We start from the raw sequence: 10,523 nt of genomic DNA on the forward strand, positions 1-10,523 counted from the left end.
GACAACTACTGAATGAGAGAAGATATTGCAAACAGTATATCAAACAAAGGGTTAGTATCCAAAACATATAAAGAACTTATAACCAAATCAACAAGAAAAAACTCCCAAATAATCCAATTAAAAAATGGGCAGAAGACATGAACAGGTATCTCTTCAAAGAAAATATACAGATGGCCAACAAACACATGAAAACATGCTCAACATCACTAATAATTAGGGAAACACAAATCAAAACATCAATGAGGAGTGCCTGGCTGGCTGATTTAGAGAAGTATGACTCTTGATCTTAGGGTCACAAGTTTGGATCCCATGTGGGGTGTAGAGATTGATTAAATAAATAAAACTCAAAAAAACCACAGTGAGATATCACCTCACACCTGTCAGAATGGCTAAAATAAGAAACACAGGAAAAAAACAGGTGTTGGTGAAGATGTGGGGGAAAAAAGAACCCTCATGCAGTGTTGGTGGGAATGCAAACTGGTACAGTCACTGTGGAAGACAGTATGGAGGTTCTTCTAAAAATTAAAAATGGAAATAACATATGATCCAGTAATTTCATTACAGGGTATTTACTCAAAGAATATAAAAACACTAATTTGAACAGATATATGCACCTCTGTACTTACTGCAGCATTATTTATAATAGCCAAGATATGGAAGCAACCCAAGTCTCAAGTGTCCATCAATACATTAATGGATAAAGAAGAAGTTATGTGATATATATTCATTATATTGATATATATCAATAAATATAAATAAATATGGGAATATAAATAATGGAATATTACTCAGCCATAAAAAAGAATGAGATCTTGCCCTTTGCAACAACATGGATGGACCTAGAGGATATAATGCTAAGTGAAATAAGTCAGGGAAAGAAAATGCTATATCATTCCATTCATTTGTAGAATTTTTAAAAACCTCTCTCTTTTTTTTTTTAAAAAGATCTTATTTATTTAGTGAGTGAGAATGGGCACACAAGTGGCAGGAGGTACCCACAGAGGGAGAGAGAGAATCCCAAGCAAACTGCACACTGAGCACAGAGCTCCACATAGGGTTCAATCTCACAACACTGAGATCATGACCCAAACCGAAATCGAGAGTCAGACATTTAACCGATGGAGCCACCCAGGTGCCCCATGAATTTAATAAAAAAAGCAAAATGAACATCCTAAGGAAAAACAAACAAACAAAAAAACAGACTTAAACACAGAGAACAAACTGGTGGTTAACAGAGGGGAGGGTGGTTGGGGGGGATGGGTAATAAAAAGGGGATTAAGAATACACTTACTGTTATGAGCACTGAATAATGTATAGAATTGTGGAATCATCATATCATACACCTGAGATTAGTATAACATTTTGTTAATTATACTACAAATAAAAATTCATATATATTTAAACAACAAAAAAACAAGCATTTTTAAAAAAACAAATTAATGTTGTAAAATTTATTTGGCCCTGTTATTCAAAAATGAAGATTCCTTAAAACATACTAAAACAGCTTTTTTTTTTTCATCAGAGAATATTTCTAAGTGAACGAGGAGGATTTTTAAATATTAGCCTGCTTGATGCCAATTCAACATATGAACATCTAGATTTACAGAAAAATCAGGGCTTAATTATTTGCTTTGTAAAAGATACCCCATTCATAGGAAATTCAGATTCAAGTAATATATTTCAAATTCTTACTATATGACAATTTCTCTGCCTGGTATGCTTTCAGACACAGTATCTCATGTTTTTCTCATGAGCTTCTATGAAACTCAACCTTTCGCATCTCTTTTAACAACTGCCTACCCACAGTGAAGTGTGGAGAAGTGGCAACAGATTTAGCAGAGTAGATTAGACCAAAACATGAAGTGCTTGCTGGGGATGAACTTGGGGGTGTGGTGGGCATGGAAGGAGGATATTAAAGAGAATGAAGCACAAGTAACCCTAAAACCATCGAAAGGCTTTGTCCTGAAGGCCCAAGATAAAGCAAATTACAGAGGTGATGTCTGGGGCTGAAAGAAGGATTGATTGAAAAATCTGGGCAGAAATGATTAAACTCCCTACATTCCTTTCTCAACCTCATAAAATCTGTGACTCCATATTCACCTATGCCATACTCTACCCAACTATGTACCCAAACACTTTTGTCAAGATACCATAGATACATAGGCACTCCAAAGAGGCTCTGGACTAAGTCCCCAGGCTTGGAGGTAAGGAAGGAAGGATGATAAAGGGCTAAAATAAGAAATTAAGAGAATGTAATGGACCCTCTCTCCTGCCCTGGTTCCAGGACATAGGCACCAATACCTTTTGTGGTTGATTGAAATAGGTCCTCCAAAAATTCATGTCCACCCAGAACCTTAGAATGTGACCTTATTTGGAAATAGGACCTTTATAGATGTAATTACGTTAAGACATCATCATACTGGATTAGGGTGGGCTCTAATTATCTACATCCAATGATGGGTGTCCTTAGGAGAGGGCACACAGACACACACAGAGAGGAAGTCCTGTGCAGATGGAGGCAGAGACTAGGGTGATGTTGCCACAGGTCAAGAACACCAATGACTGCCAGGAGCCATTGAAGCAATCAAGGGTTGCTGGGGTCACCAAATACAATGGCTAATTCTTGAGCTGTCTGTTACAACACCTTAGCTCCTCTCCTACTAATTCAGTACTATTTTGCTTTTGAATTGCTTGATAAAAATAAAAATTTATTTTAAAAGCCAAATGAGTCAAGGAATAGAATATAGATGTTGTATCTCAAAATACCAGGCAAGTAGGATTTATAAACAAAGGAGATTTCGGGCATTTATGTCTTACATATTCTTCTTCCTCGGTGCATATACAGCTTATTCTTTGTTTGGAAAGGGCACAGAAAAATTTAATGTATCTTGCTGAAGTAGACCATAATCATGGTTTGCTAATCCGAAGGCTGAGCCAAAGGCAGAACGCTTAACTGACCGAGCCACCCAGGCGGCCCTTGGTGAACATTTTACAAGTTAATATATACAAAGTTCTCAGAATAGGACTGGTCTAGAATGTGGACTGTGAAGCTAGACTTGGTTTACATCCCAGCTCCACCATGATGTGCTACATGGCCTTGGGCAAGTTCCCTAACTTAACAGTGCCCGGGATTCCTCAATACATGAGGATTGAATGCCTTATACCTGTAAAACCCTTAAAAGTCTCTGGCAAATAATCAGCTTCTTCCCATTCTCTCTTTTCCTGGGACTCCAGATACATGTGTTAAATCTAGTGACCGTGTCCTGTTTGTCTTTTACTCTCTTTTCTGTGTTTTCCATCCCATTTTGTTCTGAAGTTTGAGTATTTTCTTCTAACTCTTCTTCCAGTTCGTCATATCAAAAATAAATATGTGCATGTACTTTATTCTAAATGGAGAATTTTGTGCCCTCAGAAAATAAAAGTATGTGAAACATACTCTGTGCATAGCGTATACTTGACAAATGTTAGCTGTGACGATGAACTCCTATATAACGTTAGAGCAAACCAAAACCCGGGGAGAGCAGATCACTTTTCAAGGTTGCACAGCTAGCAGCTGAGGTAGCCAGGATTTAAGCTCAGAGTCCATAGCCTTAATTACTTTAATTACCACGCCACGCTGCTATAGCCGGAAAAGAACTACCTTGTTCTTGAGAGCGGATACTGCCTTTGTTATCTAGCGGATGTGTATGTGTGTGTGTATTTTAAGGGCTTTGTCAGACTGGGGTTCATTTCAACCTAATTCACCCTATCTATACCATCCTCGATTTTGCTCAAAATACCTTCCTCCCAAACCGAAAGCCTATTTCTCATCTTTCTGTAGATGCAATCAGTGGGAGCTCCCACCCAGAAGAGATGATCAGTGAAACAGCTCTCAAGCAAGCAGCCTGTGATTCCAGAATTAACCTCATGCTGCTGCCATCCTGAGCCCTTGGGCTGAGATGTGGCTCTGGTGGAGGAAATGAATGAATTACCATTTGTTTTGTTGTTTTTTTTTTAATTAGTCTTTAGCTATTTGGAGCAGCACCACTTTAAATAATTAAAGGAATCCAAACGGGAGAAAAAATAAAGAAATAGTGATTATTTTCTTTGCTGATAAAGCCAGAATGTATCAATATTGACTCGCTGAGAAAGAAGAAGGAAAAGCTTTCAGGTGATTCTCTAGAAACAGTTCTGCTTAACTAAAAGGCACAGATAGCAGGAAATCAGATCAAAAATGGAATGACAGACTACAAAGAAAGTTTAATTATTTTGTTCAGTCATCTACTTCCCATTAAACACAGACATATATAATCTTTTTTTACAGCAAGTTCAATGATTTCATTGTGTCTCCAACCATCAGCTCTTTCTTTACAGTTTATTTTCTCCTAAAACATCGTATTCTATCAGCTTTGATGATCACATCTGCAGATAACACCTGAATTTTCATGTACCCACCTCAGTTCATACTTAAAACTGGTCAGGATTTGAAGGGTGCTAGAAAGATCTCAAACCCCTAAATAACCCTTTTTCTACCTTTGGACAAAGATATATCATAGTAATTCCTGAGAAAATCGTTTTAAAAGCCCATGACTGGTAAGTTTCCCCATCACCACTTACCGTGTGGACCATGGTCTCTTCCTTGTCTGATTTACTTATGTGTTTGTTTCTGGCTTCTTCTCCTTTCTGGGTCTTGTTACCTCAGTCCAGTTAGTCACTTAGGTTTCAACAAGGCTTTGTTCTGAAGTGAGGAAATTGCAGGATACAAATTATCCCGAGTGTAAGGAAGAGAATCTGGCTTCTTAAAACAGCTTGATGATTTTTTAACTCACAAACCCAATTTTAACATACTGTTACTCAAAATTCACTGGAAGGTCAGGTGGTCATTAAGCTCAGTTCTAGCTACCAGGTGCTGTCTTTGGTCCCAGCTAAACACTGTTTCCAATCTGCAACCTTCCGATAACTGCTTGAGCAGTTGACTTTGGATTCCATTCTAACTCTCTTCAACAAATTTCTCATCTCAAGATCCCTTTGCTCTATTCAGAGGAAGTGATTTAAGCTGCTGTTTCCTGTTTCCAAGCCTTTTCTGGATACTTATGTCTATAAGGCTAATGTATTTCTCCCACTGGACTCTACTAGCATCCTTCCAACCTCCTATCCCTGTTCATTTTTCTGGAATTTTCCCCGAGTGTCTCTTTAAGTAACTTCTATATTTCATTTTATCCATCTTCTTCTTTCAATTATACCTTCATTACTTCCAGAGACTTCACTCTTTCCCTCTTGAGACAACATAAAACCCATGTACATTTCAATAATTCTTGCCTCCATAAGGCCAGGAGTACTACACTCTTAAATCCATACATTCATTAGGAAAAGGTTATCTTATTTATTTGTTTATTTTTAAGGATTTTTTTTTTCAGTAATCTCTCCACCCAATGTGGGCTCAAACTTACAACCCTGAGATCAAGAATCATGCACTCTACTAACTGAGCCAGCCAGGTGCCCCAGGTTCCCTTTTTTAATCACAACTTTCAAGTGATGAAAACCTTGTTAGTAAAGATCACTTTACATTTGGGCACCTGACTGAGACAGGAAGGCCCTGTCCCGGTCATAGACTAGGGCCTGAAAGCAGAGATGCTGAAACATTGCATGGAACGGGGCAGTAGTTCATTAAGGTTCCAAACGGGAGACAGCTCCAAAATTTGGGGGTGAGATTAAGGAAAGGTTGGCTTCTGATACTGAAACTGATGAAAAGTAAATAAGACTGCATCTGCTTTGAAGTTGTTTATAAACATGCAAAATAGAGTCATTTTCTTTTAGTCCAGTTAAGAAAATCACTGGGTTTCTGAAAAACAAAAGCAAAAGCAAAAGTGTAGCCTTGTCAGTGATATTACCAAATGCCTCAGATTTTTGTTGTACTGTCACAACAGAAGGATTGGAAGTCTGCCTTAGACCTAAGAAGAGGGAGGCAGGAAAGCACGCTGATGTTAGTTCGGTTCATCCCACCTCCCCAGATGGAAGGGCACTTTGACTTCAGAGGGCCAATGTCAATTACTTAGTTAAAATATACCTAGAATAGAGCAGGGGCAAGCTACACTTAATTTTATAAAAATAGCCAGTAATTACATCTAACTATTTCTGTTTTCATTATTTTCACCAAGCGTTGTAGTAGGCAGAAAGAACTAGGAAGAGGAGTGGATGGGAATGTCACGGGTGAGGAAAATAATGTACATTTAGTGCCAGATAGGAAAATACATTGCTAAATGGAAGTTTCAAGACAAACACAGCTCAGGGGTGGGTGAAGAGAAAGGAAGAGTAGGAGAAAGGCAAGGCTGACTTACTGATAAGAGGAAGTCAGGATGAGGCATAATCACAAGGAAATACATTTACAGATAAATGCTGAATCTGAATGCTTGAATGAAGAGGAAAATTGGGAGAAACGTCCATGGAGAGCTTGCCATAGTAAGCATTTTTTTTTCCCAAATGAACTTGATACTTTGTAATGCCAAGCAATTGAGGGGTAAGCATTTATAACCAGTCAAAGTAGGAGATAGGGAATAGAACGTGATTCGATTTAAGTCAGCTCTCAGGACATACTGCAGAAAAGCTGCTAAAACCTTGTCCCTTAATATAAGACAAATAAATTCAGTGTTTCCCAAATTTTGCTCTTTGGTTATTTACCTTTATCATCTTTGCTATATTCTCATATCACCTATGCTCTTCGATGTAATTCTTTAAAACAGCTCATGGAGTTCTTTCAAAACAGTTAATGAACAATATTTTTCATACTTTAGTTTCACCCAAGTAGCGGTATGTAGAGCACCATGAGTTTGATAAGCTACTTAGATATTTTTCTAACACACATGAACATAAATGCATAACCTTAAAAATAAAAGCTCCCCATCTGGTAACAGCTGAAATCAGCCTCAGCACTACTGGTGATACTCAGATCCATTGTGCGAAACCCTAAGATAGGCATTGCTTGTCCACAGTCATGTTGTGGTTTAGTGTGTAAGAAGAGAAATGTTAAACGCTCTTACTTTTTTTTTCAGGCTCCCTCTTGCTTAAGAAAGTGTTAAATGCACTTACTTTTTTTTCAGGCTCCTTCTTGCTTTTTAAAAGCAAGAGGAAATAAAACACCATTAACTCCCTCCCACTTGGGATGGCTTAGAGGTTAATTTTTAAGTTATTAAACTCTTGAATTACTCGAAGTGTAATGCGGCGTTGGCCTCTGGGCTTGAGATTAATGGAAGAGCAGGATCTCCCCAGTGTGGAAGGAACTGTAGGTAGAGATATGTAGATAGAGCAATGTTCCTGGATACTCTGAATTTGCTTTTGTCCAGGCTACGACCTACAAAAGAGAAAAGCTGTGCACAGGAATTAGTGGTGCACCTCTTGAAAGACAGAAACTCTTTGGGGAAGATCAACTAATATATATATGTAAGCACCTTCTGGCTGTGAGTGGAGAGGGGCAGGTGAAGATCCATACCACCTGGTACCATCCCATGCACTTTTACTGTATTTCTACCAAAACGCAGCACCAAAAATTTATTCTCCCAGTGGATATGCCACTAAGATAGAGAAGCTGAAGCAAACAGCCAATGTTGGTCTCTGGGCAGATATAATCTCTCTAAATCCTGAAACTGGCATCCTAACTGATAAAGCAACCTCTTATGAGTTGTTAGAGTAAAATGAATTCCTCCTAAACTTGAATGATTTCTTAATAAGTAAGAAAGAATTTCTCAACCTGCAAAGGTAAACATCCATGGAGACTAACCAAGAAAAACATTCATATCTGGGACGTAGGCTGGTAAAAAGGATGTCCTACTGTTTTTGAAACCTTAGTAGGTATAATGGGTACAAACTTAATCTCTGGTCCAGTCTTCCAAAGGCTGGCCCTGCTTCGGATTACCATCATGAGGGCCTCCTACTACTCACTTCAAAGCTACACATTTCTAACCTCTTACTGGTGGAGGCTCTGTCTCGATATTCCGTGAAAGGTATTAACTAATGGATCTGCTTGAGAAATGAAATTAATTTATGTGGTAGCTAAAATATTTTTAAACACAGCAAAAATTGGTTTGTGCTGTAAGCCTTCATTTGGTAAGAAGCTTGGCATCATGTCACAGAACCATCTGCCTGTCTTCCAAGGGCCATGTTGACCTTCTTATTAAATTGTCTTTTTCTCACTTAGCTCATCAGTTAACAATCTCTGTTAATTAGATGCTAAGAGGACAATGTGACGTGTAGGTAGCAGAATCCAGGACCATCTTCTAATTATATAGTATTGAAAACAAAACGCCTTCAGCATTAGATAAGCTCTACTCTGGAGCAGGTTAGTACATAAACTTTATTTCTTTTTACTTTTGTTTTCAGCAGTCATGCTGTGCTAACTTCACAAAAGCATTTGATGCTATAAAACTCTTAGAAGAAAACACAGTGTGGTAAATCTTCATGACCTTGGGTTTGGCAATGGATTCTTAGATATGACACCAAAAACACAAGCAGCGAAAGGAAAAATGAACTGGACTTCATCAAAATTAAAAACTTTTGTTCATCAAAGGACATTATTTAAAAACTGAAAAGACAGCCCGCATAACTGAAGAGAATATTTGCAAATCACATATCCAAGAGGGCACCTTTACCCAGAATATATAAAGAACTCTTACAACTCAACAACAAAGACAAACAATGCAATTTAAAAATGGACAAAGAACTTGTAAAAACATTTCTCTAAAGAAGATATGCAAATGACCAACAAGCACATGAAAAGATGTTCGACATCATTAATCACTAGGGAAATGCAAGTCAAAACCACAATGAGATGCCACTTTCTACCCACTAAGATGGCCATAATAAAAAACAAAAGGGAAACAAGGGTTGGTGAGGATGGAAACAAACTGGAAAGTCTGCATATGGCTGGTGGGTATGTAAAATGATGCAGCTGCTGTGGAAAACAATGTGGTGCTTCCTCAAAATGCTAAGCACAAAATTACCATCTGACCCAGCAATTCCACTCCAAGGTTCGTAGCCAACAGAATTTTAAAAAGGTACTCAAACAAATACTTGTACATACATTTCTATAGCAGCACTAGTCCCAATACCCCAAAGACAGAAACAACCCAAATGTTCATCAATAAATAAATGGATAAGCAAAATGCGGTAAATCAATACAATGGAATATTACTCAGCCATAAAAAGAAAGTTCTGATACATGCTATGATGTGGATGGATCTCAAAAACATGATGCTACCTGAAAGAAGTCAGACACAAAAGGTTACATATTGTATAATCCCATTTATATGAATTATCCCAAACAGGTAAATCCATAACAATAAAAAGCAGATTGGTGGTTATTCCAGGCTGAAGGGAGACAAAGGTGAGTGCCTGCTTAATGGGTATGGGATTTTCTTTTGGGGTGATAAAAATGTTTGGAAGTTGACAGAGGTGGTGACTGCCCAACATTGGGAATGCACTAAATGGCATTGAATTGAATACTTTAAACTGGCTGATTTTATGATATGTGAATTTAACCTCAATTTTTAACAAAAAGCAGTTGATGATTGTTATTGAATGATGTGACATGCAAATTTGGAGCCAGAGTCAACAGAACGCAACACTGCTATTTATCCTCATGGTATCTGATGATATATAAAGCTCACTGAACTGCAATAATTTTCCAAAGAATCATAAAAGGCTATCTTTTCAAAGGAACCCTTTTTATGAATGTGTATGTTCAAAGTTTAGCTGATATGTTAAATAGCGGTGTAAATTATTTAGCTTTGTTCCCCATAACTGATGGAGAATTGGTTCAGAACAAGTGACATTCACCTGAACGTGACTGGCTATCTATAGTGACTGGGAGATCATGGGGAACTTGACCGTGTCAAATGATGACATTGAGAGATACCCGGCATTGCAGCTGGCAGCTTAGAAACCACAGAAGTACATCTGTCACTCTGGGGAGTACTAATCAGAACCAGGGGGAGTCAAGAGGAGAGGTGCTTCAGAAGAGCTGTACATCTTTCCACTAAAAACAGATGAATCTGCCAAGAGAGCATGACTGATTCCCAGAGATACAAAATTGGGGCAGAGAAAACTAAGAATGCTTACAGAGAAGACATGTTTTCTACTTTATGGAAGTCAGTTTCATTTCATTAACTTACACAGAAAAGGACTTGATTTGAGCTATCTGCACCTCTGGTGCAAAGAGATTAACTTCAAATTTTCTCCTTCCTGGTCTGTAACTGGCCACATTTACCAAACTGGTTAAAAGCTACGATTTTAAGGATGATTCTTGAACTGAGTTACACATTGTGATCATGTGCTAAAGTTAGCATAACACCAAACTATGCCCTTTGGAAAGGTCCAGCTTACTTACCGAATTGAAAACAGCCTATAATGATTAGTACAGATGAAGCGATCTCACCTAAGACAGACAAGAGATAAAATGGAAAGTATTAATATCCTTAAGGGTGGGGGTGGTTCTCAGACTGAAATTCAAACCAAACTTTGTTCAGTTAGAGTCTTTTATTGGTTGTAAGTAT

The sequence above is a fragment of the Lontra canadensis genome, unplaced genomic scaffold (genome assembly GCF_010015895.1).
Source record: "Lontra canadensis isolate GAN:19392208 unplaced genomic scaffold, GSC_riverotter_1.0 scaffold15, whole genome shotgun sequence".
Classification (NCBI taxonomy): domain Eukaryota; kingdom Metazoa; phylum Chordata; class Mammalia; order Carnivora; family Mustelidae; genus Lontra; species Lontra canadensis.